Source organism: Penaeus monodon, chromosome 31, assembly GCF_015228065.2.
Source record: "Penaeus monodon isolate SGIC_2016 chromosome 31, NSTDA_Pmon_1, whole genome shotgun sequence".
Classification (NCBI taxonomy): domain Eukaryota; kingdom Metazoa; phylum Arthropoda; class Malacostraca; order Decapoda; family Penaeidae; genus Penaeus; species Penaeus monodon.
Genome location: NC_051416.1, coordinates 6,838,878 through 6,839,444, shown reverse-complemented (window position 1 = coordinate 6,839,444; position 567 = coordinate 6,838,878).

Below are 567 nucleotides of genomic sequence, written 5' to 3'. Positions count from 1 at the left end.
AGAAAACGACAAAAAACTTTAAGGGAGGGGAAGATAATAAATAAAGAAATAAAATGATAAAACAAACGTAATGATAAAGGGGTTGTTAATAATTTATTAAGGTGAAAATGTGCTTGACAGGCTGCTCGTGCCAGATGACAGGTTGGGAGATTGGCGATGAAAATCTTTTGATAACTGACAGAAGGCAAAAGCAAAAGAAATTAAAATTTCCTAAGACACCACTGAAAAACAAACAAGCAAACAAACAAGGTAAGAACAAGACACAAGCAACGAAAAGCAAATTAAAAGCGAGATACAAGCAACGAAAAGCAAGATAAATGCAAGGCACAAACAACCGCAATAAGACAAAAGCAAGGCACAAGCAACAAACTGCAAGATAAAATCGACACACAAACAGCAAAGAACAAGACAAAAGCAAGACACAATCAACAAAAAAAACAAGATAAAATCAAGACACACAAAAAACAAGATAAAAACAAGAAACAAACAACGACAAAACAAAACAAAACCGAAACTAATATAAAAATACAAACAACAACAACAACAGCAACAAAAACAATAAAACAA